This window comes from Tursiops truncatus, chromosome 7 (genome assembly GCF_011762595.2).
Source record: "Tursiops truncatus isolate mTurTru1 chromosome 7, mTurTru1.mat.Y, whole genome shotgun sequence".
Classification (NCBI taxonomy): domain Eukaryota; kingdom Metazoa; phylum Chordata; class Mammalia; order Artiodactyla; family Delphinidae; genus Tursiops; species Tursiops truncatus.
The window spans coordinates 1,560,350-1,586,819 of record NC_047040.1 but is presented as its reverse complement, the minus strand read 5'-3'; positions in this window follow the sequence as shown (position 1 = coordinate 1,586,819).

The window sequence follows — 26,470 nt, the reverse complement described above, 5'->3', positions numbered from 1 at the left end:
AGGGTCCCAGGTCCCAGCCTGTCTCAGACGGACTCTCCCCCCAAGACCATAGCAACGTTGCCCAGGGACCAGGACCAGGACTGGGTGCCAGCTGCAGGGAGGACAGAGGCCCCAGGGTCTGTGACCCCACGTTGCACCCCACCCCACCCCCTGCCAAGAACTGCGTCTCCCCACGATGGAGACCTCGGGCCCAGCCTCTGCAGCGTGCTGGCTGTGTGATCTCAAGAACGCTACTTAACCGTTCTGGGCTGCCGTTTTCTCACCTATAAAATGGGGTAACCATGGGTGGCCAGGTGACAGAGGTGAGATGCAGAGCTGGGGACACGGTGGCGTCTACCTGAGGAAAGAGCTTACACTGCCCTGCACGTCGGTCAGACTTGCCGGTTGTTGCTGCCACTTGATGGCTCAAACCTCATCCCCTACTTGCTGGTGGCTCAGGGCGATGAGAAGGGGGTCGTCCCGGGGAGACAGAAAATCATCGGAAGGTGTGTCTGTTGTGCAGCGGGGGAGCTGGGCCTGCTGGGCTGACGCAGGGGACAGGGGCGCTGGAGTCCACGTGTGTAGCATCCCAGGGTCCCAGAGAGCCTTCTGACGCAGCCCCATCAGGACGATCCTGACCAAGCCCAGAGTGGGAGGAACGGACCCCCAGGAAGCTCTGGGATCTGCACCTGTGTCCTCCCGACCCCCCATCTCCCCCTGCAGGGCTGTACGAGGAGGAACAGGTGGGGGCTTTGCGGTTGGGGCTGCCCCAGGGCATGTTGCATCCTTGGTCGCCACTGTCCTCCAGTCCCTGCTGCGGAGCAGCCAGCCCGGCCAGGGGTACTCAGGCCCCTCACTGAGCCCAGACTTTCCATCTGTTCATCCCGCATCCTCTGTGTCTCTAAGCTGCTGCCCAGTCATCAGTTTGCCCCTGGGCTGCTCGTCATCTCTCCCTTTTCTCTCCAAGCCCAGGAAAGTCTCTTTAGCTCTTTCCTCCTGGGGTGCGTGCAGCGAGGGGAGGGCTGCGGATTCCCCAGAGATTAGTAAGGAAACATCAAGGCGCACTCTGGGCTCTGCCCGACATCTGGCCATGCAGCCGGCAGCCAGGACTTGCACAGCACACTGGGGGCTGGACTTGAACGTGCAGCGGTTCTGTGGGGCTGCCAGGTCTGTGCTGTGCTCTGGAGCAGAACCCGTCTCGGAGTTGGGGCAGTCCCGGCGGAGTGAGGTCCCACACACCCTCGTGCCCAGCTCCCGGTGCTGGGCGTGGGCCTGTCTGCCTTCCAGGACTTAGGTGTGGTGGGAGTGCGGACCCCAGCCAGATACCCTCCGGCAAACGGCAGGAGGGGTGCGGGCAGACCTCAGCCTCAGAGCTGGAGGTGGGAGGGACCCAGGCTGTGCTGGGCAGGACAGACATCTGGTGGACCCAGCCCTCTTGGGAGCCCTTCCCAAGCTCCTCGTGGGGGCGGGGGGACAGGAGGCTGCACTCTGTCCAGTGCTGTAGCCAGGCCTGCAAATGTGAGGGGCAAGGAGTGTGGCCGGTCACACCCGGGAGGGTCTGCGGGAGAAGGTGACCCCCGGCTGGACTGTGGAGTGGACCAGGAGGTGGAGGTGTTAGGCAGAGGGAATGGCGTGGGGTGGCCCGGTGTGGGGTGGCCCGGTGAGGGGTGGCCGGTGAGGGGTGGCCCGGTGAGGGGTGGCCCGGTGAGGGGTGACCCGGTGTGGGGTGGCCCGGTGTGGGGTGGTCCGGTGAGGGGTGGCCTGGTGTGGGGTGGCCCGGTGAGGGGTGGCCCGGTGAGGGGTGGCCCGGTGTGGGGTGGCCCGGTGAGGGGTGACCCAGTGTGGGGTGGCCCGGTGAGGGGTGGCCCAGTGTGGGGTGGCCCGGTGAGGGGAGGCCGGTGAGGGGTGGCCCGGTGAGGGGTGGCCCGGTGAGGGGTGGCCCGGTGTGGGGTGGCCCGGTGAGGGGTGGCTGGTGAGGGGTGGCCCGGTGAGGGGTGGCCTGGTGTGGGGTGGCCCGGTGAGGGGTGACCCGGTGTGGGGTGGCCCGGTGAGGGGTGGCCCGGTGTGGGGAAGGGCTTTGCTGGGGCATGAGCGCCGTGGAGGAGTTACTCCGGTAACTTTGGTCACTTCCCATCGTCTGTGTGGAGTCTTGGGAATTCCAGGTCGGAAGGAAGGACGCTCCTGCTCTGTATTCACTGTTGTCCTCTTTTTGATCATTTATTGTCGGAGCCATAATAGATGCCCCCACTGTTTAGGTCCAGGAGAGGAAAAACTGAAGCCCTTCACCTCTTGTCATGACTTCTGATGCTGACAGCAGAATCTTTTCACAGTTGCTTCACCACTGAATCCTTGATATGATAAAGTCACATACCCAGAAATCTGTCTTTCCATAAACCATATTATCCTGCTTATAACTCTAGTAAATGTTACATTAAGTGCAATTGTGTTTAAAAAGTTAACTATTGTTACTAATTCAAGTTAAATTAAATTCTCGGTTTTATTTACAAACTTAGCTAGTGAAATTCCCTGTATGATTAAAGTTGCATTTCTAAGCTAAATAATTTGACTTTCTCTTTAAGAGCTTCAGACACCCAATAGGGCAAGTGCAGAAACCTAACAAGGAAAAATTTCCTGAGTTATTGCAAATTGAACGATTAAGTAACAGTCTTAGGTCTCGCAAACATCCGCATCCAATTCCTCTGAAATGTCAACGGCGCGCGGATGACGCCGCCCTCGGGAGCGCTCGCTGCTGGACGCGAAGCCACTGGGTTTGGCCTCCTTCCCGTCCTCATCCACGCCCGCAGCCCCATCGCCATCTGATGCAGCCCTCTGGGGCCGAGTGACGCCTCAGAGAGCAGTTGTGTCCTCTTACTGGGACCTGGTCCGGGGGATCACGCTGGTACCACAGAAGGACACACAGAACCCTTTACATGGTTGCCCTGGAAACCAGGGACCCCGCGTCCACACGTTGGAGGGTTAGCTCCAGTGAGGCCCCCAGATGTCCTTCTACGACTGATGTGTGGGTCTGGAGCTCAGGGGAGAAGGCGGGTGTTGGTACTGATTTCTGAGTCATAGGAGGAGATGCCATTTACACCCCAAGAGGGTAGAGCTTGCCCAGGGCAGAGCAGGGTCAGGTGGTGAAGGTGGACAAGGCCTCTGGTCACAGCAGGTTTAGGATCAGGCAGGGAGAAAGAGCCAGTAAAGAAAGCCCTAGAAAGGTCAGCCTGGGGGAGGGCGGGAGGGGCAGGCCAGAGGGTCTCCTGCCCCGGGGTCTCCCAGGATGAGCTGGGGGCCAGAAGCACGTGGAGCCTGGACCCTGGGACTCAGGATGTGGGGTGACCTTCTAGAATCTGCACTTTGAACCGCCTCCCTGCGGACCCCAGGACCACACGGGGAGGAGCTCCTCTCTCCTCCGCCGGCTGCCTTTTCCGGAACTTTCCCTGCTGGTCCCAACAGCCGTCTATCTGCCCAACGCCCCTGCCTTCACCTCTGCCTAATTTCCTCTCGTTTTTTGTTTTTTTTTCCTTTTGACCCACCCACTGCTTTCTGGTAAGGTTTTGTTTCTTTTTATAAGAAGAAAACTGACATTCATTTAGCTCTTTCATAACATTTAAGGGAACTGAGCCCAGCTGCTCGGCGTCCTATAATTAGGCCTCTGGGCAGTTTTAGAAAAGAAATAACCGCATGTTCCCAAGCCCCTTACAGAATTTCCTGGGAAAATGTGACCGTGTTTCCTTGGGAAGCCAGAGCACCCCCACGTGAGAGTCAGCGAGCGGGTGGGGCCCTTCCTACGTCCCTTCTCCTTGGCCTGTGCTGTGACAGGGATGGCCCGGCCTGCAAGGCCTCCCCGCAGCCTGCAGGGCCGCAGGGGGTGTTCTCAGGCTCAGGTCTTGACCGTGGGCGGGGTCAGAGCTGACGTGGAGCTCCCGCTCTAGGCGAGGTGACGGGAAGCCCAGGATGAGGGTCGTTTCCCTTTCTTGCCCCGTGTGGCCCCATTTCCGCATCCTGTCCCCTCTCCCCAGGTTGGAGCACATTGACCATAGAGGTGGGACCCCCGTCCTGGTGGTCTGGCTGCTCTGTTGCCCTGCCCACCCTGGGAACAGCCAGCTGGCCAGCCAGCCAGGAGGAGACCCCTCGGTCTTCAGGTCAACCTGGCAGCGCCCACGTGCCGCCCAGCTCGGGGCGGAGACAGTCATGCGAGTCTCCATCGGAGGGGCCGGGGCTGCCGCGCCCCGCACCCCCGGCCCTACTGCGCATCCCAGAGCACCTGACCGTCCCCCGGCCATCGGGCTCCCCTGCCGTTAGGACCCACCCAGCACCTCAACCGTGGTAAACCAGTGTGTGTCCTGTGTCCTACCACCTGGGCCGTCCTGGAGGCCAGGGCGCTTGTGGGCCTGGGCCAGAGCTTGGGCCCGGGAAACCCTGGGTTGGCCTCCTGGCTGGGTGCGGGCCTTGCTCCTCCAGCCTGAGCCTTCTCACGGAGACTCTCAGGGCCCCCGGCTGGGCCTCCCACAGCCCCGTCTTACAGAACTGCCTCTGGCCCAACTGGCGCCACATGGGGGCTTCTGGCTGCCGCTGGCCCTCCTCACCTGCAGGGGAGGCTGGCCACGGCTTGGTGTTGCAGGGGTGACCCGAGCGCCCCGGAGCCTGTGCTGGGGCTCCATTTGCCTCTGGAAAGGGAGAATTTCACACAGTGGGGTCCTCGGGCTGTTCCGTGACAGGGATGTGTAGCTGCCTGTCCTCGTGCTTCCCTGGGGAGGCACAGGCTCAGAGGGGGCCTGCAGGACACCCACTGGGTCAGCCCAGAGCCAGCGGGGCGCGCGCTCGGCCGCCAGCTGCAGAGAACGTGGCTCCCGCGGCACGGACGGGTGGGGCTGCTTCTCACTCGCCAAGTCCCGATGGCGCGTGGCCGGCGCGGTGCAAGGTTCTCGGTGGAGGGAGGAGACAGGAGGGACGGCGTCGGCCGGGTGTGCCCCTCACGGGGAGAGCGGCAGCTGGCCAGTCTGCCACGGCCAGCTCATCGGCCAGAACCTTGCCAGGATGCCGGTCCCAGCTCTGGGGGCAGTGGTGGCTGGGAAACGAGCCTCGGGCGGGCACGCTGCTGCCTCAGCAGAACCGGGTTCCGCTGGCCGGGAGGAGGGGGCGTGGGGGCCGCAGGGGGCTGGCCGCGGCTCCACGTGTGAGCGGCTCCAGGCGCTCACGGGGGCCGTGTGTCGTGCGGTCCAGGTGGTGGCCCCGTGGTGATGGTGGCACAGGATGGCTGCATCTTTGGCAAAGAAGGAGACTGTGACTCAGAGAAGTTAAGCTCCTGGCCCAAGGCGCGCCCGAGGAGGGCTGGGACTTTGGTCGGTCTCCTGTGTCCTTCCAAGCACCCCGAGTCCTCAGCTCCAGACACACATGTGCTCACATACGTACACAAACACGCGCACACACACACATGCACAGGTGTGCACACGCATCAGTACACACAGGCACGCACGCACACACATATGCATATGCATGTAAACACAAGTACATGCAGACACGTGCACACGCACACGCCTACACAAGGCATGTGTGCATATGTGTACATGCACACACGCATACGCACGCTCCCATACCCATACAGAACCACATAGGCACATACACACGCATGCATGCACGAATACACACCCATGCGTGTGCACCCTCATGAGAGCCAGGCTCCTGGTGGTGCCCTCTGCTCCGGAGCCCTGACCCCCCACCCCCACCACACCTGGACACCCAGGAGGTCCCCCATTCTGGTTATTTCTGCATGTTTTATTCATAGCACCTGTCAGAGAGTGATTCTCTGATTATCGATGGACGTATCTGTTTATTCCTGCCCATGCCACCCCAAAGCAAGGACCACGCAGTGACGCGGGAAGAGACATCGGCCACAGGGAAGTTGCCGAGGCCAGGCCGGACGGTCTGGATGGACTGTGGGCCCTGCAGCTGGACTTTTGGCATTTCCACCACTTGCTCACTGCAATGGACTGAATGCGTCCACCCAGATTCACATGTTGTGTCCTACCCCCAAAGTGGTGGTATTAGGAGGTGGGGCTCTGCTTCGTGACTAGTGTCCTGTGATAAGAGACCCCACAGAGCTCCTCAGCCCACACCCTGTGAGGACACAGCGAGAGGACAGCAGCCTATGACCCACGAAGGGGGCCTCCACCAGATGACGAATCTGCTGGCCCTTTGACCTTGGACGTCCAGCCTCTAGAACTGGGAGACATACATGTCGGTTGTTGAAGGCCCCCTGGTCTGTGGCACTTTGTTATCGTGGCCTGAAGGGACGCCGACACTCACCGTGTGACCTTGGACAATCACCCCCCCCTTTTTCCTGCCTCTCTTTCTTCACCTGAAAAACCAAAATTCATTTCTTCCTTCAACAGCTACTCATGGTGCATCTCCTCTGCACTCGGCACTGAGCGCGGGACGGACGCAACCCTGAACCCCTTGAGGTGCGGTTTTCAGGGACCACTTCTTCTGGAGGCAGGAGAGAGGTGTGCCAGGCGCCATCGCTCCCTGGACGAGAGCTTGGCAGGACCATGGTGGGGGCGGTGCAGACAGCTGTCAGGGACGGTCTCACTGGGCAGGTGCTGCCTCCTCTGAGGTCCAAGGCCATGAGGGGCCAGCCACAGGTACTTGGGTGAAACCCGTTCCAGGCAGAGAGAGCAGTAAGTGCAAAGGCCCTGAGGCAGGAGCCCTGCTACAGCTGGGAGGCCAGTGCGGCTGGCAAGGTCACAGGCCATAGGTCATACCTGGTTTTGTGGGCCGTGGTAAGGGTTTTGGATTTTGCTCTGAGTGAGGTGAGAAATTGGAGGCGGTCTTGAGTGGGGGGGTCACATGACCTGTCTGATGGTTGAAGAGGTCCCTCTGGCCAGATGGAGAGTTGACTTAGAGGCACAAGTGGGAGAGGGAGGTCGGGAGGTCGGGATACCCTGTGGATGTGACCCGTGAGAGGCCTCAGGGCCTGGTGTGTTTGGAGGAAGACCCATCTGGACCCGCTGACGGACTGGCTGACAGGGTGAGAGGAGAAGGGGCGGAGCAGCCCCAAGGTTCTTGGCCGGAAGAGCCCAGCTATTTCCTGAGATGAGAGGCCGGAGGGAGCAGAGGCCGGGCAGGCGCGGGTCCATGTAAGTGTGGAGCACACAGCAGGCCGTGGTTGCTCGGGGCCTCCTGCCAGGGACAGGAGGTCGGCTGGGGGCTCTGGAAGGCAGGGCCTTGGGAGGGGTGTTTGGAGAGAGGGCTGAGGGGGTTGTCAGGGTGAGGATGGTGTTTCTCGTCATGGCGACGGTGAGCTGATCCAGGGATGGATCAAAACTCCCTGTCCTGAGGTGGTCGTGAGAATCAGACGGGCCGATGCAGGGATGCCTGGCCCGTAAGACACGCTCAGGAATGTCAGCTCAGAAAACGAACGGAAGCATCGCACAGTCCTGGAGGAACGTTCGCTCTCTGGAGTGGGTACAGCCCTTGGCACTGGCTGGGAAGGGGCTCCTAACCGAGATCAGGGCCAGGGCCTGGTGGACCAGAGTGCAGGACACGCCGTACCAGCCCTCTGCCCGGGAGCGGCCCCGAGGCAGTCAGGCCTCCCTCGGAGGAGAGTGGAGGAGTCCCGCGGTCACATCCATCCCCTGCACAACCGTCAGCTGTGAGCGCAGCCACGGGTGGGGGGCAGCCCATCGGTCTATCAGCGCGGCCAACCTGTGGCCCCGGGTGAGCGCGAGGGCCGAGGGCAGGTGTGCACGCAGGTGGTGGTTCCGCGAGCTCGGCCTGGGTCCGGGCAGCAGCGGGGGGCTGGGCCACCGAAGGCTCTGTGAGGGGCGGCCCGAGACAGGTCGGGGTGGTCGGACTCAACTGGGCGAGTGGAGGCTCCCCGACGTGACGGGGAGGGGGCTGTGCGGCAAGCAGCGGGCGGAGCAGGTGCCCGGCCCTGGTGGGTCCAGTGTGGCCAGGGAGGAGTGAGTTGGCCGTCCTGGGCGACAGGCAGGCTGCCGGGCCTGTGTGGCGGAGACAGGTCGGGGTCACCAGTGGTCTCCCCGGCCGCACAGCAGGAGGGAGAGAATGGACGTGGGGGCGAGCCAGGATGTCCCTGCAGAAGCCCCGGAAGGACGGGAGCCACTGGGGCCGTGGTGGTGGTAGTGGGTGGACTTGGGGGCCGTCAGCAGGAGAAGTGAGCACCCGGCGCTGGGCCCGGCGTGGACTGAGCTCCGGATCGCGGGGCTGGCCCCTCTGTGCGCCCAGGAAGCCCGCGCTTGGTGCAGGGGCGGCAGGAGGGCCGGCCGCACCTCTGGCCTCACGTGCTGAGAGCGTCTGTCGGCAACGTGCGCACACAGCCAAGGCGGTCTCTGCCACATCGGGGCACTGTGGCCCGGAGCGGACGGTCTCGTGGCTTCGCAGGTGTGCCTGTGTCCTTTCTGCACACGCCTCCCAGCCCACCTGCCTGCTCTGACTTCCCGCAGGAGCTCGAAGCTTCCCCTTGACCGCACGTCAACACAACAGGCACTGTGGCCAGGGCGGGGGGCAGGGGTGCACAGCAGGGTCCCCGCCCACCTCACTCATGAACACGGTTCTCAAACTCTGCCGCCAATTCTGCTCAAGTTCCGGTGGCTAATAAACAACAACAGAACTGGGAGCAGATCTCAGGGGACGCCGAGACCCCCGGAGGCACCCTTGGCTGCCCACAGCGCGACGTGGACCCCGAGATTGAAAGTGTGGTGTGGGACCACGTGTGTATGAGCTGGGCCGCGGGCTCCCTCCTCCTGCCCTGGGTTCTAGCCAGAATGAATGGCTTGGTGTCCACACAAGTGCGTTTCTTTGTGTTAAATCTGACTCTGCTACAACCAGGACTGCCCCCAGGCTCCACGGAGCTGAGGAGCCGTGGGCTCTTCAATGAGCCGGTCTGAGCTGGACCGCGGGCTCAACAGGTACTTAGGAGGGAGTCAGGAGGCTAGTCGATGGGCCGTGAGCGTCTGGAGCACGAGGCCCCTCCCGCTGACCCTGTGACGCTGGGGGAGATGGCGGGGGCGGCCGGGAAGGATGAGGCCACGCGGACAAGCTCTGCCGTCGCCAGGCCTGGGGGCCTGCTTCTCCCCATCGCACCTCCCAGTGGAAGCAGCTCAGACCCCACAAGCCTGCCTCTTCTCTGATCATTATCCTGGAACCTAAAAGTCCCCAGGGGTCTGGGGAGGGTCCTCAGCCTGGAACCCAGACGCTTTGCAGCCGCCCTGGCTGGCCCGCAGCTGAAATCCAGTCTATCTCAGGACTTCGGGGGGCTTGGCCGAGACTGGTCCATATCGTCCCCGATGCGCTGCCTCCTCTTTCCCTCCCGTAGAAAAAGGACCCGCGTTAAGGGACAGCTTGGCCAGCCGCTTGGCCACAGACACCTGCCGGGATCCCCTGCGTCTTGTCAAGGGCTCACACCGAGTGGGCCTCCAAGGCTTTGCACACGTGCTTCTCTGTTTCCAATGCCCCTCTCCCTTCACGCCCCCCCCAGGCCTGGCTCTGACGTCTCTTCCCCGAGGTGGGCGGGCGTCTGGAGCCGCTTCTCCGCAGCACGTGTGCTGCAGGGACCCACGTTCACTGGAATTGGTCTTTCCCCGAGGATGCAGGGATGTCTCACCAGCTCTGCGCGCCCTGCGCCGATGCTCACTCGGTCACTCACTCGCTCATCCGTGGACGGGAGGGCTGCACCAGGACGTCCTGACTGCTCCCTCCCAGCATCGGGGGCTGTGTCCTCCACCCTCCTCTGCACCCCGGGGCCCTGAAGCTTGGGACGCAGACCAGCATCCACGCTCACCCCTTTACCCCTGCGACTTGGGGAAGGCTGACTTTCTCAAGAAGCGTGAAATCTCTGTCTTGGAGACACGCTCATGTGGTGTCGTGGGAGCCCTGGTCCCTCCCTCCTGGCTCCCGGAGGGCACAGTCTGGCAGAGATGCTCTGCATGCGGCCACATGACTCTCAGCAGGGCTGGAAACCAGATGACAAATGCACACCTCTCCCGGGAAATACATATTTCCTCAACCTGGGGCTTCTGTCGCTGAGTTTCACTGGAAAGCGCCTGCCTGGTGCGAGATTTAAGAGGCAGGCTCTGTGGGGCTGCAGGACAAGGAGGTTTGTGGCTGGTGGTACCCCCGGGGCGAGGGCTGGGAACATCCCTGCAGGTGAACCACGTGTGCAGGGGCCCCTCTGGGCGGCAGCACGGCTCAAGGGCTGCTGCGTGGCGGTCGCTAGAGGGGGAGGGGTGCTGGCCTCCCAGCTCAGGCTCCCGCCTCCGCTGTCCTGCCCTGAAAGCGGTTAATTCGTGCAGGAAGGCGCAGTGTGGGAGGGGGTGGGTGGGCATGGAGACGCTCCCAGAGGACGAGTGGATGCCTCTTGGAGAGTTCCTTGTTGCTGGTCCCGTCAGCTTAGCAAATGGGAAGGGTGGGCCCCGGACGCCCTCCCCACTCCTGGATGCGGAGGGAAGTTAGGGACATGGTGAGGTCACTTGCCTGCAGGCTCGTGGGTATCCGCCTAGACAGAGCAAAGGGAGGTGGAGCATTTTCTGGGCTGTGGCTTTCTCTCCCTTCTTCACATGAATGCAGTGGGGAAATGAGGTGTGGCCCCCAGGCAAGGCTGGGAAAGAGGCCCTCATGAGTGGGGCACGGGAACCTCAGAAGAGCCAGCAAAGGGTCAGGAGGACACGGCAGGGACCAAGCTGGCCTGTCCTGGCCCCGCTGTTCCCGCACCGCATCTCCTGGGCGGGGGGCGGGGGGGGGCAGCAGTGGGAAACCTCCTCCCTTTCAGAGCCTTTCTGATCCCCCGTGGCCCCCCCCACTGCCCTCCAGGGCCCTCCGAGCAGAGGAGGAGCAAAGGGCGGGGGGCCAGCCAGGCCGAGGGCCACGCTGCCTCAGGCCGCAGCCTCTGACCCCTTCCCTGCTGGGGCACAGGGACCTTGGCCCTGGGGCAGAGTCCCCGTGGCCTGCTGGCTGCAAAGCCTTTCCCTGAACCTCAAATTTGATTTCCTTTAAAGGTGCGTGTGGATTTCTGTATTCACCATAATCTCTCTGTTTTAATGTAAAATACGTTTTTTCAAAATTTTAATTTTTAAACAAACATGACCTCCGCACCCCCAGGTAACCAAGCTCCAGGTCTCCTGGCCTTTGTCCTCACCCCTGGGGTCTCTGGTCACCCCACATCGACACAGGCCCAGTAGCTCCTGGTGCTGGGCACGGCTGGTGAAGGCCAGCCTGCCACCCCCCAGCAGGTCAAGAAGCTTTGCGAACGTGTCAGGTGCCCTCCAGGGCAGGCAGTGTAATTGGGGTGGTGATCCCTGGAAGCAGAGCTGGACGAGGGGAAAGGACATGGGGAAGGGGAGAGGCCGACAGATGATGTGTCACCAGGAGGTCACTGCTGTGGACCCCGGGTCCCTCTCAGGGCCCCGGGGACCACAACACAGACTTATCTCCCGAGGATGGAGAATTTGTAAATGTGAACCATGGAGGGTGGCAGAGAGACAGTGATTACGTACAAAAAAATACGTGTTTGGGGGAATTTACTTACCTAATCTCTTTGCAATTGACCTGCGAATTCTGCAACCTAAGATTTATGCCCGTCATTTATTTGGAATACAATAAAATACACTCAGCGTAAGCTACCATATATCTGAGTCTCTATTTCCTTATTTATATTTAATCAAAAATTTCAAAGTGTTGAGAAGTGTAGCGATGCCTGGGCTGTGGTTGGGAGCTCTGAGAAACCATGGAGAAATATTAATTATGCATTAAGGGAGATGATAAATTGGCCATGAAACTGAGACGAAGCTCCACCCCCCTGAAGATGGTACCAGCAAGGAGGAAAAGCTGTGGGTATTCTCGGGACCAGCCGAGCAGAGACTGGCATTGCTGGCGGCATTCAAGGTGGGGAGGCAGGGCTGGGGACCAGCCACCGTGTGAGCCCCTGGCACCACATCCCTGGCAGGTACAGGCTTTGGCCTTTGGGGGGATCTTCTCTGACGCCACTCTCGGGACCAGGAGTCCATGCAGAGCCAACACGAGAAGGTGGATGAGGAACCCGCAGCCCTGCACGTGGGTGCCATTGCCACCCTGCCGGGGACTGTCTGCACAGCCTTCTCACAGCTGCCGTTCAAATCCAACCTGCTACTCGTTTGTTACTAACCCTCGAGACTCTGCTGGGGCATGAAATGCTGAGCTGGTTATCAGTAGTCAATGTGGTGTCCAGCAGTTATGGCTGACAATGGGTAACATGGGGCACATGTGAAAGGAACAGGAAATCAGTCTCTAGAGATGGTGAGGTTCCTGAGGGCTGGCCGCCTGTGCTGTCCTGAATCATTCCCTGGGTCCAGTGCAGAGCTGGGACGTGGTAGGAGGCTGGTCAGAAACCTGGTGAGGGAGGGAGGAAGGAGGGAAGAAAGGAGGGAAGGAAGGAGGGAGGGAGAGAGGAAGGGAGGGAGGGAGGGAGGGCGGAGGGAGGGAGGGAGGAGGGAGGGAGGAGGGAAGGAGGGAGGGAGGAGGGAGGGAGGAGGGAGGGAGGGAGGGAGGGAGGAGGGAGGGAGGGCGGGAGGGGGGAGGGAAGATAGGAGGGGGGGAGAGAGGCGGGAGGAGGGAAGGAGGGCGGGAGGGGGGAGGGAGGGAGGGGGGAGGGAGGAGGGAGGGAGGAGGGAGGGAGGGAGGGAGGAGGGAGGAGGGAGGGAGGGAGGAGGGAGGAGGGAGGGAGGAGGGAGGGAGGAAGGAGGAAGGAGGAAAGGAGCTAAGAGGGAGCAAGGCGGAGCGGGGATGTAGCTGAGCTCACGGCCCCGCTCCCTGCAGGGGCTTCCCTCGTGTGTCCTGTGGCGGATCTGCATTGAGCATGGTGGCACCTGAAACAGGAACCATCCACTTGGGCCTCGGCTTAGCCCAAAGCTCCCCCTTCACTTGGACCTGAACCCAGATGACGGGCAGTGGTGTCTGTGCGCTGTGGCCACAGGGAGCCGCACACAGGCGCAGGGGTGGGCAGCAGGTATGCCCGGGGCTCGGGTTCCCTGGAAAGCGGCTCAGATTTCCTGTGTCCGGTGGCCGCCCGTCTGCTGGGCAGCACGGCAGCTCGGCCTCTTTGCTTCGTGTCAGGGTAGCTCGGTTTGGTGTCTCCTGCACATATGATGTCTTCTCACCTCACTCACATCTAAGCCCAGGAAACAGCGGGTGCGGCCGGAAGTTCTCTGAGAAAGCTGTCGGCGTCAATTACATTCTTGGTAATCATAGCTCTGCCTGGTCTTTAGACACTTATGTAAATCAATGGGACCTGGATTGAGATTTCTAATGAATAATGTAAATGTCTATAAATTTTAAGATGCGAACTGCGATCCCAGTGGGACTGATTGATTCTCACTTAGAAGTCCTGCACACGAGAGGACATCCCAAACTCAGAACACTCTGTGCTTTGGTGAGATGGGATGGATCAGGGCCATGGAGAGCCAGAGACCCTAGCTTAGCTGAGACTTGCAAGCTGGGGTGAGGGGCAGAGCCCCAAATACAAGAGATGTCATTGTGCTCAGGCTGTGCTGGCCTGAGACTGAGAGAGGGAGAGAGGGGGGGCTCAGAATAGGTTGCCCACTTGGATAGAGGGGCAAGTCCACGTCCCAGGAACCCTGGAAGGAACGAGAAGGGCCAGCAGGGAGGAGGGTGGGATGACGGTGCCCTTCCCCTCATCTATTTCATCAGGTCCTCCTAAAACCCTAGCAAGGTGCGGTGAGCAACACGAGGCTTGAGGACTTCAAATGACTTTGTCGGGTTCAGAAGGTAAGGCTGTGGACAGGGGTCAGCTGACCCTGAAGCCCCAGCCTTGATCAGCACAAGTCCGAGAGAGGCAGTACTGAGACGTGAAGGTCATCGGCGGACAGGGAGGAGGCTGTCCCTGGACGCTCACCAGATGTGGATGCAGGGAGACAGGAACGACCTCTTAGGAGGGGGTGAAGCCTGTGTCAGTGGAGGTGATCTCAGCAGGTAGGGGACAGACTCTTGGTGACATTCCAAGCGCACCGGATTCCTCTGAGTGTCAGCTACCGTCTTGGAGCAGACGAGACTCTGGTTCTAAGAAGGATTACTGGTTCCCTGGTGGCCAGCTCACATCCACCCTCCAGCGGGAAGCAGGACATCTCCGTAAACTGAGGTCAGGACATATGCTCCCCTGGCCTCACCAGCCCCTGCTGCTGGGCTCCACAGCCCACCGTGGCATTCACAAGGCTGTCCCTCTACCCACTGGCTGCTCCCTGCTGACGCCCAGAAGCGGCAGGGATGTAAGGCAGGCCCGTTGCCGAGGGGCATGGGACTCTCCCCGGGGGCCACTTCCCGCTGGCATTTCCAAATTCTTGAGATCCTTTTCCTGCTCCCCTCTCTCCTGCCCCCCAGAGGGTTTCCACAGCAGAGTCTCCAGGCTTGAGCAGACCACTCAGACCACAGGAAGCAGCTGCCCTGGCAGGTGCTAGCGTGGTGGACCGTGCTGGCCACCTTCAATATTTATGAGGACGCGGACAGAATGTCAGTGTTTCAGGCGCAGCTCCGAAAGGCCAGGGATGAGGCTGGGCTCCCGTTCAAGCTGGCGTCCCCGCTCGCTGCCAGGTGGAACTGCCTCCGGCCAAACACACCGTGACAGGCAGGTCCTGGGGTTGCTGCCCTTCTTAAAATAATGGAGACGGAACAGGAGATGGTGACCCCCGAGACAGGGGCACGGGGGAGACCTCATGGACAGGGTGACCCTGGGAGGTGCCAGGTGGAGGAAGCGAGAGGGGCCTTCTCCGTGGAGGTGGGCGGAGCACACGCTTGTGGGGAAGGATGGGTGGGCCTCTGCTGTGGGGAGTGGAAGGTGGTGCTGTGCTTTTGGTCCGGGAAGCCTTGTCCAGCTTTGCCAGTTCCCACCAAAGTGAAGGCAGGTCTAGAGCCCTGAGGTTGGAGTCCACGGGTTGTGTGCATTGCTGCATTGCTGTTGGGCTTTGTCCAGACGCCTTGCCCCCCTCTAGGACATCCGCCCTACCGGGCCTGGCACGCACACATCCTCCCCCCGAGAGGAGGGCTGGATTCCTCAGCTTGGTTTTCCGAAGGCCCAGCACACGTTCATTGTGACCATCAGTGAACAAAAACCCAGATTCTGCTCTGGCTTTTTCCCTCCAGAGATATTTGCCGTGGCCTTTAGAAACTTACAGTGACACCCCGGCAGCATCTCCTCCTGCCTGGTCACTGAGGGTGACGCCCAAGTCCATGTTTACAAGGAGATGGCACCTGGGAGAATCCTGAGGAGATGGCCGGGCTTTTTGGAACAGCCCACGTTGTTACTGGACGTTCGTGGTGTGGATAATAAACTAGAGACAGTGACATTGACTGAAATTTCTGGAAGTCCTTTGATCCCCTATGTGCTCTGGAGCAGCGGTCCTGCTGACATCTGTGGTTTCTGTGAACGTCACCGGCTCGGGGTGGGGCTTCCCATTTGGGGGTCTGAGTCTTGTCTGGTTTCCGTCCTGAGATGGCGGCTGGTGGAACCATGTTATGAAAAGGGCTCTGTGCCTAACTTTACCAAAGTGTTCAACTAAGCAAATTACGTACCATAAACGACAGATATAGTTCTGTTTGCTTCCAATCCCTACTCCCCCCTCCCCACTAGGAATGGGTGGAGTCTTGCTGGGGAGGGTCTTCCTCTGGGTCCAGTTCTTCCTCCAGGTCCTGCCCTGTCTGCTGACCTCCTCTGTGCCCCTCAGCCACCCTGCCCCGCTGGTCTGAGTAGGAAGGGCCGCTTTATGTATTGAATTATGGATACAAATGGCTTACTTCCGCCTCAGGCCCTCACGCTAATGGGGTCCCCTCTGCGGGATGCTCTCATTTCCGTTCTCCACACCCTTCTACTTATCGGCATTCAGATCTCAGCTTAAAGGTCATTTCTTCAGCGGGTGTATCTGGTGCCTTTGCACACTAGCCAGGCAGCGCTGCCGTACTGCTCATTTTCATTCTCTGACAGCACTATGTCTATGCAGAGATCTCTCTCTCTCTTTCCCCTCTCTGTCTCTCTTTTTATCTTATTGATTTCCATCTATTTACCTACCTATCTTATCTATCTTTCTATCTATCCGTCTATTATCTATTTACCACCTATCATTTATCTATTTATTTATCTATCATCTATCCATCCACCTATCATCTATCTATCATCTTTCTATCTACCTTCTATCCATCTATTATCTATTTACCCATCTATCATCTATTTATCTATCATCTACCTATCTATCTATCCATCCCTCATCTACTTATCGATTTATCATCTATCTTCTATCTATCTATCTATCATCATCTATCTCTCATTCTACATCACCTGCCTAATTTATGTTGAGCTTCAGAAATAAGGGATCTCGTTCGTTTTGTTCACGCCAAGTCCCCAGTGTTTGCAGTCACTCCTGGAACACTGTGGGCACCAGATGATACACGCATGGTGGATAGATCAGTGGACGGCAGGCGAGTCTGCCTCTCCTCTTATTCTTATTCAGAGTTCAGGTTTCAGGGGAGGGTACTGGTCCCTGCATCTCAGCAGCTGCCTTTAGCTCCGTTCTTACCTGTAAGGGTCTGAGGAAGGCACCTGCTGCTCTTGGCACGCTCAGGACAACGGTGGCTGCAGTGGTCACTGAGGCAGGGCCTCTCCTCATGGACAGGAGGTGACTCTGTCCTGCTTTGAGGGGTCTGTTGACTGGTGTTTGTGGGTGGGGAGAAGGGCCTCCCTGTGTGCAGAAGTCAGGCACCGTCACGGGCACATCTGCATGTCACTCGTGACCGTCTCCTGTAGTGGGGACAGGTCAGCTATTTATCAGTCACTCTGAGGAAGAGACCAGGAGATGGAGGGCTTTTTGGAGACGGTTCCAGCATCCCAGGTCCTGCAGACCAGCTGCACATTTGGTTGCTTGATGGGTTGGCCAATTAATAAATTAACCCACTCAATCTTTAATGAGTTCCTACTCTGTCCAAGATGTCTGATAGATGTGTGTGTGTGTGTGTGATAGATACAGGTGTGCAGTGGTGGACAAACCATAGAGATTTCATATTAATGTGAAGGTTTAACAACAAATTATTTTATTAAATAAAGAAGAGACAAAGTAACCTATTTACACACTAATATTAAGAAAAAAATAACTGGAAGCAGGATTTAAAGAAAATGACTCGGGGAATTCCCAGTGGTTAGGACTCCAGGCTTTCACCGTGGAGGGTGCTGGTTCTATCCCTAGTCAGGGAACTAAGACCCCCCCCACAAGCTGCACCGCACAGCCAGAAAAGAATAATAATAATAAAGAAAACGACTCCATGGCAAGAATCAGGTCTTTCCTTCATGTTGATGCCCTCATGGGGGCCTGTGGCTCTGTGGCCGCATGCCATCACATACCAGCTGTGAGGCCCTGGCTAGGTAGTTAACCCTGTTCCATTTTCTCATCTGCAAAATGGGTACATGCCTGTACACAACATCATTTTGAGGATTAAGTAGTAACATATGTAAAATCCATACACACCACTTAATACAAAGAACAGTGAGTTTTACAATCACTGAGTTGTTCCTTTTACTTTACTTCTGAAGTTACCTCCCAGATTGTGAGGAAATGGTCCTCCACTCACCAGAATGCTCTGTTTGAAACGTCAGGACCCTGCAGAGTGTGTGAGTTACCTGGGAGACACCAGCCTGGCGCCATGGCGACGTGGGTCGGCCAGTCACAGCTGTCGTAACCCCGCAGCACTCAGCCCTCCTTCGTGCTGAGCCTCTTCAGCAGGGCTGCTTCTGCTCTCTTCTACTTTCCTACGTCTCTCCAAACAGAGATGTAGGAAAAACCTCTCTTCTGTTTCTTTTTCTCAGCACACAAGACTCCTCCAAGCTCTGGTGGGAGAGGTGTTTCCAGGGGTGACCAAAGTCTTCTCCGCTGACGTTCGCCTTCACCTGACCATATTCCGTGGACCTGAGCATCTTCCGTGGACCATATTGATCACTATTCATTAACACGCCTCTACAGCTTCTCTTACTTTTCCTCAAACTCGGCTTCTTAAAAGGACTTTACCTTTTGTCTCTCATGAACATTCGATCACTTAAAAAATAACAGAGCAGCCTTAAAAAGCCAGTTTCACAGAGCATGTTTTCACCCCGAATCTTGCTTCATCTTTTCCTTGGTACAGCCTGAGGGGAAGGTTAATTTAAAACAGCTGAGAGGTGAAGTCATCTTTCACCAGCACAGAGCACAGAGAGGAAACAAGAGAGGTTTGCCCCGGGCTAGGCAGGCAGCAGGTAAGTATTTCATGAAGGCCAGAAAGAGCTGACTGGCCCCAGAGCCCAGGAGAAGTTGGACCCTGCGTATCCAAGATGCTCTGACCTTGGTAAGATGGTCACCAGTGATGCTGGCAGTTAGAACTTTGCTGAGAAAAGTTTCCACAACCTAATGAGAGCTCCAGCGATTCAGATGAGATGTTCCACTATTTTTTTACACAGCCCTTATTTGATTTTCCTGTTGCATTGCCTATTTTTAAAGCTTCATATTTTCCTGCTGCTTCAACATCCCACAAACAGTGCGTGAGCACCCCGCCCAGGGGACTAGGTGCGCCAGGGTGGCCAGGCCGCCCCGCCACAAGCTTCCCTTCTCAGCCCGCGCCCCCAGCTGTGACCTAGTGACATCCAAGCGCACCCATGAACACCCTGCCGTCTTGCTGTGTACTCCACCCCCGCCCCGTAAAGGCGCTTGCCCCAGGTCCTCGGTCTCCTGGGTCCCCATCCGCCCGGTTGTGTCCGCTCCCTGGATATGCTCCTCCCACGGAGCCCTGGCCTCCATCCTCCAGGACCTGCGAATATAATAAATCCTTCATTTTACGCGCTTCTCCAGGAGTAACTTCTGTGGCCGTGTTGCAATTCTCCTTAAAGACCCCACAAGGGACCGACTCTGTTTACAATGCACCTTTGCATGGCTTCCTTACCTAGCTTGCCCAGCTCTGGGGGCCGTGTAGGGGCTTGGCCGGGACTCAAAGCCTGGTCTGTATTCTTCTCCCCTTTCTGTGTAGTTCACCTGTGGGTGAACTTGGGAAGTCCCCCAGGGGCTCCAGTTGGTTGCTTCACTCAACACCTTTCCAGCCCCCTCCTCGCTTGAGACAGCCTGAGAGCACATCTCCAAGAGGCCCGGGCCTGGAGGCTGCGGTAGATGCCCTGGGTCCCCCTAGCAGGTGCCCTCGTGGAGACGGGGGCAGAGGCGAGCAGCTTGTTTCTTCTGTGCTTGAGTCGCTCGTGCCCAGTCACCAGCATCACTGATGCCCCTGGAACATGCAGGGCTCCATTGACCCCAGAGCCACGTGGTGGGCTATGTGTCCCCACTTGTCATCTTTGCCTGCAGGTTCTGTGTGGCCCTCGGACCTTCATCTATGTCTTCCTCAGGGATTCTTTAAATTACCAAATATTTCTTTCATTAACCCTTTCCTATTTAAACCAGCTCAAGTGGACCCTGTGGGCTGCAAGAAAGAACCATGACCACTTCAGTCACTTTACTAACCTTAACAACAGTGCCTCAAAGCAGGGACTCACCTTCGGGTTTCAGAGGAAGAAACTGATGCAGGTAGGTGAGTAAATGGCGGTAGTAGACGTTTAATAGGCCAAAGCTCTTGTTCATACCATTGTTTGAAATAAACTGTTGTGCAGTTATTTTTATATTTTAAAACTTGCTTAAAGGCTGCCACGGCAGGCTCGTTGAGTTACCTAAACAGCTGGACCTCAGAATGTCTGATGGTGAGAATGACCTTTAGCGCCTGCCATAGAGAAAGCCCTGTAGGATGTGCCCTGGAACGCTGCTAATGGCAGGGGCGTCTCTGAGTTCTTAGAGGGTCTGGATTTGCCCTGTAGAAATGAACGCAGCTTATCTCCTGAGCACTGGAGATGCTTATGGGCTCTTACCCTAGTGCCCGCACCGTGAAGTACTGATGGGTCACCATGAGAATTCGTGTCATCACAGCTTCCGGTTGATTGTTTCTCATCCGTTAAGGACTTCATTCTGCTTTTTTAACAGAAAACCGCTTCCCAGTGAACGTAAACTTTCATCTGTGGAAAGCCGTTCTAACTGACATCTCCTCCATCTCCCAAGGTGAGGGGAGTGGGAAGCAGATGGGTGTAAATCTTAAGTTCTCAAGGCAGATGGTCTGAAGGCGCCATGACCTATTGTGCCTGCCCCTTGCTGCGAGTTAAGCTCAGAGATATTTACAGTAAAAGAGAATCCACCGGATTTCCCCATAAAGAGGACTGGTGTAGCCACCAGCCCCGTGTGGACAGCTGGAGGCCAGCAGCGGGTCCCTCCAAGGAAGAGAACCCACGTCACAAGCCTTCCACAGCCTGGGGCCAGGAAGGGTCACGTGCAGGAAGCAGACATGGGCATTTGGTGCCGATGGGCTTCGGTCTCTGCTGGGATGAACACCTTCAGGGTGTTTGCTTCAACCATGTGTCTCAAGTTCAGGTGCACGGGAAGCACAGAAGATTACTTCTGCCTGGATTTTGGTGGGAACCAGCCGGTGGGCAAATCTGATCTCACGGGGACATTTGTAAAGTTAGTTTTAGGTTTTAAATACTTTGTTTTATAAACTTAGTGAGTATCCATTAACGGTGCCTGGAGCCGAGGATGCAGAGGTGAGTGAGGCATGGCCCTGCACACCTGTGGGTGGGGACACACCAGGAAGCCACCATAACATCCCTGAGGAAGGAGAGGGAGGCTTGGCCAAAGGTGCGCCTGACTTGCTGGCAGCCCAGTTCTGGCATCCTGGGGTCGTCGTCCCTCGGTGCCCTCTGCCCTCCGTTCTCTGAAGGAGAGGGGTCCCTCCCTACCCCAGCCACCCGTGAAGTCATCTGAGCAGGGATGCTCTCACTCACTAGTCCCTCCGGCCAACCTCTGGTCTCTAGAATCCCAGACCAAAAGAACAGAGCCGCGGGGCAGTCCCTGGAGGGAACCATCTCGGCTTTGCATCTCCGAGGCTCCCTGAACCCACAGAGACTCTGCTTGGCCAGCATTACGTGCGCTGCAGCTGAAAGTCTTCCCAAGATGGAACCCGTTGTTGGGAGTGATTGAGTTTCATATTGTTTTGCCAGCTCCCAAACACACACACAGACCCATTTGGAGCTTGTTTTTTTTGCTGTTGTTTAATAGAGCAGCAATCGTATACCATGTGAGCTAATGGGACGGTTGCATGAAGACCGGAATTATTTTGTTTTATGGAGTCTTAATTAGATTTGTAATGCAGGGGTCCTCAGTACCAAATGTTTGCTTCGACTTAATGAGACCTGTTACGGAGGGTTAGAGAATTGTAATTCTCCCATTACCTCAACAATGATACATACTGCAAACTTTAGTATATATCAACTTACAAAAGTTACCGCTCTTGACCCAGTAGGGAATCCAGCCCTTAATTCTCCTAATTTCTCCACAGTTTCCTCTTGGTGTTCTTTGCATGACCCCTGGGGAGGAATCTTTCACCTTCGAAGCTTCTTCATTAAAGTTTTAATGGTTTACATCCCGCCTGAGCTTCGATTTTGGTGACAGGCTGGCCTGCCGCTGGGTGCCATGGAGAGACTCAGCTCAAAGCCCAGGTCTTCGGGCACTGGTCACATCCCACCTCCCTGCAGGTCACACCTTCCTGGGACCCACCAGCAGGATCTAACAGACACTGCGTCTGGACACCTGTGGGTCAAAACCAACGGTGAGGCGGGTTCTGTAAATAATTTATCACCCAGAATACCTAAAGTACTAGGTTTATGAATCATCTGTTTTATTTAAAAAAAAAAAGCCCAGTGGCTCTTCCTACAATCACACCACTCCAGTGGCCCCTGGTAGAAGGGAGGGCTGGAGTCACAGCTGGTGCCCCAGGGGAGCATTTTGAAACCGGGTGACAGTTTGGGAGGCGAGGTGGGGAGTTCCCTCTGCATTTCCTTGAGGGGCTAGGGGCTGGGGCTTCTCATCCCCACTGACTCCCAGACCGTGGTCTTGGGGGCACACAAGATGGCAGCCTGCCCCCATCATCTTTCCTCCTGTCTCCTGGGCACAGGTGCACAGAAAGCCCCTGTGGCCCTACCTGTCCCGCAGTGCTGGAGTCCCGGCCCCGCTCTCTTGAGGAAGTTACTCAGTCTCTAAGCCTCAGTTTCCCGTTGGTGCAAAGGGAGCTGCGATACCACCTATTTCACCAGCGACCAGGTGAACGGGGCACCCGGCACCACGCCTGGCCCGGTGTTCAAATGACCGAACCCTGCTCTCGGGCCTCCCCAGCTTCTTGGCTTTCCTCTTCTCCAAATTTCCGGGCACCTTTACAGTGGAGAACATGAAGCCTACATCTGGCCCAGGGCTGGTCCTACAAAGGTTCCTATAGAAAGGTCGTTTGGGAACAACCCCCACCGTATGTACACACCGAGGAATTAGTGTGATAGTGTATATATAGAATCCGTAGTGTACTTCATGTAGAGAAGAGATGAAAGGAACGGGGTAAAACCAGAAGGGTCAGAAGCAGCTGTGTCTCCTTCTTCCCTGGCCCTCACCCTCTGTTCAGCCTCTCTGTGGGTCCCACTCCTGCCTTGAAGACCCCGAGGCTCCCCTGCTTCTGGGCCGCCCTTCTCCTCCAGGGCAGTCAAACTGATTTGGGAGCCTCTCCTGACCTTTCCCTCAGCCCCAAAGGGCAGACACGGCAGGGACCCTCCCCAGATTTAGCCGAGGCAAAGCTCACCTCTGCACACCTTCACACCATCTGCGCCCGAGGGTCTGCAGGAAGGATGGGGTGGGGACTCCCCTACTTGCAATCCTCTCTCCCAGAGCCTACCTTTCCTGCTAGTTCACTGGAAGGAGGTTGGCATTTTCCCCTAATGCACGTTAGTGAGGATGCCAGTTAAGAGAAAATGGAACCCATGAAAAGGAGCCTCCAAGGGCATGTACCTGTCGCCTTTGCAGGGTATAGAGCTCTCTTCTCAGGGAACCCGGACACAGAGCAAAGCAGCGAGAGGAGCTCCCATGGGACGGTGGACAGTCTGCTCACCCTGGGACTGAGTCTCCGCACCCCCAGATGCAGGTGACGTCAGCGCCTGTCTCCGAGGCCTTCGGGACGAATGGGGGTAGAGCGTGCAATGCTTAGCACAGGTCCCGGCACGGATCCAGTCCTGACTCCCGCCCCCTTTGTCTGGTCTTCGTGAGACCTGCTCTCACCAGTCCTGGGGCTCTGGGAGCGAGCTGTAGCCTCTCTGGGCTGAGGCCTCTTTCATGTGTGCGGTGGGAGGGCTGGTGGCCTGATGGCGAGATCCCTGCCTGCCGCCCCCTGTGACTGTAGACCCAGGTTCACTGGCAGCTGACCTCTTCTCCTCACCCCAGGAGCCTTCCTGCTGGCAAATCAGCCCCGCAGACCACTAGCTCCTGGGGGCCTGGGGTGGGAGCTGCTCTGTGGGAACCCCACCAGGCCGGGCACATGTCCTCCAGCTGCTCTGGTGAGGGCACCCCTAGTCGGCTCCTCTGGTCCTTCTCTTTGTCGGGTCCAGAGGGTCCCATGCCTGGCCCAAGACCTCAGCCCACGTAGAGAGCTGAGGGTCCACAGAGCTGGGGTGCAGCCCAGCTCCCCACCCCCGAGGCCTGTGCTCCAGTGTGTACCAGGGTCCTCCCTACATCTGGTTTACAGCCTGCCGCCAGTGGGGTGAGTGTGGATTTCCCAGGGCTCCAGTATCACCGAGGAGCCGCCAGTGGGGTGAGTGTGGATTTCCTAGGGTTCCAGTATCACCGAGGAGATGTCTCTGGACACGTGGGGCCTGTCCAGTGGGTGTGAGTACAGTACCACCTCTCCAGTTCCTGGGAGGATGAGTGTGCAGGGAAGTAACTGATATATGCTCTTATTTTTAGCAATACCTTGAATTCTGAGCTGCCCACTCTTTACAAAATCAGCAGGAGGTGGCCTGTGGTTGTCGCCTCCAATAGGGCCCCCTGTGACCCCTATCACAGGGGGTGCAGTCCCCTCCCACACTGCACCAGAGGGGGTCTGGGTGCTGGAGGGTGTTGGGCTGTCACTTCTGAGATTAGATGCTCAAGGATGCAGTGCCTTCTGTCTTAGCTTCTCTGTCTCACCTTCTTGCATCCCTTGCTCTGGGGGAAGCCAGCAGCCACGCAGAGCCCACAACCATGTGTGGAAACTTGGAAGTGGGACCCCGGGGCCCAGCCAAGCCTTCAGAAGAGACCACAGCTCCAGCCGTCAGCTTGGCTGAGGCCTCCCGAGAGACCCTGAGTCAGAGCCACCCAGCGTGGCCCCACCAAGGCTCCTGACCCTCAGAAACTGAGAGATAAAATGCATCTTGTCTCAAGATGCTAAGCTTGTGGGAATTTGCTCTGCAGCAGCAGATAATGAAAACACTGCCTCATCAGGAACCATAGAGATGGTGGCAGGTGTGCCGTCCGTCACCCGCTGGTCCAGTGGAGGTCACACAGTTTTACCCAGTTTCTCATAGTCATTGTGAGCGAGTGTGGCTCTGAGAAAAGGCGCTCTGGACTCAGAGACACACGTGGCCACCTTGCTCGAGTGGCATGCTCTAAGCCTTCCTTTTCCCACCTGCACTGTGCGTGAAGATGCTGCTGTGCGCTCTGTGGGGTTATTGAGAAAACCGTCTGAGTTAAATGCTCAGAGCACTGCCTGGAAGAGTAAGGACTCGCTCAGCGTCTGCTGAACCATCTACTCCTTATCTTGCCTCTGCGGCCTCACAGCATCTGTGGAGGAGGCCGAGTGCTCTGAGAACTGCCATTTTAAAGTGTTAAGAACGAAGGCCAGAGACCCCTCAGGGTGACCAGAGAGGAGGGCAGCCGTGAGCAGGGTCAGGGGTGACCAAAGTCAAGATCACTTATCCTCTCGGCTTTTGTTTCACGACTGTCTCTGGCCCAGATGCACCCCTTCCTTCTTCACTGCTGGTGCCGGCAGGCCCACATGCGTGAGGACCGTGGGTGTCAGAAGAATATGGCTCTGTTCTTTCTTGATTCCCGGTGTGGGGGGCAGTCCCACACCCTCTTTCCTGGAACCTGAAAGCCCAGAAAACTGCTGGAGGAGCCCCTGGCAGCCAGAGGAGACAATTAGGTTTTTTAAGCAATGGAAGGAGCGGGATTGCCTGTAAACGTTAGAGACGAGCTTATAGGAGAACTTGGTGCGAGAGCTATAATCAGAATGATGACAAGGTTTAACAAGACAGAAGAAGTAGAGCCAGACATTAAGGACATTAAACAAAGAGGCAAACAGCTAACCAGTGACTACGAAAGGGAGGGTCAGAGCCTCTGTCTCAACAGCGTCGGGCCTTGGGAAAAACTGAGGGATGTCTGGTGGGAAAGGGCCGTCGCTAGAATGCGCTGAACGCAAAGGAAACAGAAACGCTCTCCACGCAGCGCGAGGGTGGGAAAGGGCCGTCGCTAGAATGCGCTGAACGCAAAGGAAACAGAAACGCTCTCCACACAGCGCGAGGGTGGGAAAGTTAACAAGGAGGTGATTATCCGCCTGCAGTGCTGGCCAAGCCACTCAGAAGGCCCTGAATACACGCAGGAAATGTTGGCAGGTCACATCGCCTCTCTGTGCCCAAGGGGAAGTGAAGCGCGTGGACACAGGGAGGAGGCCCTGCTGTCCTCACCCACACGGAGGGGGATCCCCCAGCCCTCGTGCGAACAGTGGCTCCGTGTCCCGTCCTGCACCTCCAGAACCTCTTGAGGGAAGACCCAGCACCTGGCACGGGTGCACATGCAGCCCAGCACATGCAAGGGCTGGGAATCCCAGGTCCAGCTCCAATTCTAACCACCACACTGTGTGGTCTTGGCCTTGGCTTCTGCTTCCGCAAGACAAGGGGCTGAGCTCCCTCCACTTCATTCCTGCCCCTTCCTGCATCCACCTCCATGGAACCTGGCACCTGAGGCCGTGGCCCGCCCTCGACTTCAGTCTCCTCTGAGCAGAACTTTCTACGTCCTCGATGGAACCAAGGTGACTTCAGCCTTGACTAGGCCCTGAAGAAAACACATTCTCTGCCCTGGAACAGCAGACCTGACCATCCCTCCTGAGTCACAGGATGAAACGTTCTCCACGGTGTAGTCACCTGAAATGTTGTAATTTGTTGTTTTTAAATGCTTTACACGTGACATACACTTACTTTCCTTGTGGTCTTCTACCCTCATAGAAAATAAAGTTAGGAAAATAAAGATGCAGACGAGGGGCTTGAGGCTGGTGACATAGGGTGACGGGGTCTCGGGGACAGAGCAGGAAAAGCGAGGTCTGAACCGCAGACTCGGGTGCCAGGCTGGGAGTGTCGGCACTCATGGCTCCCACTTGGGAATATGAATGGGCTCAGGCTCGTTCAGGGAAACTGAATCTGGTCTGCACAGGCGTCCTCTCCAAGCACAGGCCTCCGTCTCCTGCCCCTCCACTCTGGGCTGTGCCTCTTGGGGACCTGTCCCTGCAGGCCGCCGTCGGCCCTCTTAACACGGTGCAGGAGCCCAGG